The following is a 1,483-nucleotide window of genomic DNA, read 5'->3' on the forward strand; positions in this document are numbered from 1 at the left end:
TGCACTCACGTGAATGCGCGAGCTGCCGAACTGAATGCGTACTGGCTCCTCTTTTTGGAGCGTGTTGGCCAGTGCGCTGATAAGGGGATTGGCAATATCCTGGATTGGGACTCTGTTCGATCTCAGTGCGAATGGGTCTGGTGTGACTAGGCTGCCTCTCAAGCCGGGAGGAGGAGGAGGAGGACGTTGGAACGGCGGCGATCGCCGCGATTCTAGCGGCCCCGCACCTGTTCCCTGCCTGGGATGCAGCCCGGGCTGGATCCCAAGCCGGGAGGAGGAGGAGGAACTCTTAATCAAAGCATCCCCATTTACTTAGATGGCCATCCAGCCTCTTTGACAGCCGCTGGAACTGCTCCTCCCCCCCCCCCCCAGAATACATACTCACACACTCACACACACACACACGTAGAACCGGGCATTTCATTGCTAATTTGTTGCAAGGGAAGGTCATGGTAACATTAAAACCAAGCAGGAATGTAGAGAGGAAACAGTAATGGGCACGTTGTATCGTGATTGTTAATGTGCATGAGCTGGCTCTCCAGCTGTTTACCGGGCTGTCATGACGTGACCTCCCCTTTCACCCCGGAAGCGTTTAAGGTTGCAACCCATGCAGGGCACCACTGAGCATGTGCGAGGGGGCCGATACGAATCGGCCAATCCTCATCTTGAGCACCGGTGTGACAAAACATTCTGCACTGAATGCACTTCGCGCGAATGCGGACTGGCCAATTTGAATCATGCCAATGCGGAGGGACTCCCAGGTATGATGGTATTGTGCGAAATAATGTGAATTCGAACTGCCCAGTGCAGAAGACCCCCAGTTCCACACTCATCTGATAAGGGCTACTGTCACTCTGAAAGAGCAGAGACTACTCGGGAAAAGAAGGGCACCAGATACCATTGGGCATGTTCAGTGGACAAAGAATAAGGACTTGCAGGCTAGAGATGGCAGATGGAAACAGTGAGAAGGCAAGTATCTGTGAGACTCTCTGGAACAGAGCAGGTAACTAAACAGGCAGAAATTGTGCTGCGTTTTAAAGCCATTTTAAACACACACTTATTTACTCAGGCCTCCACTGGCTGGTAATGATCATCTCCCTAGCTCCATTTATAGACCTCTTGTTAATGATTTCTTAATTATTCATCCTCTTACCTGTTTTAAATAGCTTCAATCTGTATAAATTATTTTATGAACAACTTCATATTGTCTTGTATTGTTTTATGTTCTTTTGTATATGTTTTATGCTGCTTTTAAATTATCTTTTACAGTTGGCTCTCAGTATCCATGGATTCTTTATCTATGGATTCAAGCATCCACACTTTGAAAATATTCTCTCTCTCTCTCTCTCTCATATTTAAAACTATATATATATATATATATATATATATATATATATATATATTTACCCCTCCATCTTTGCAGACTTCAAATCCGCATCCCTCGTCTGTTCTCAGGAGGCAAATGGAGAGGACAAAATGGGGC

The sequence above is a fragment of the Sceloporus undulatus genome, chromosome 3, assembly GCF_019175285.1.
Source record: "Sceloporus undulatus isolate JIND9_A2432 ecotype Alabama chromosome 3, SceUnd_v1.1, whole genome shotgun sequence".
NCBI lineage: Eukaryota > Metazoa > Chordata > Lepidosauria > Squamata > Phrynosomatidae > Sceloporus > Sceloporus undulatus.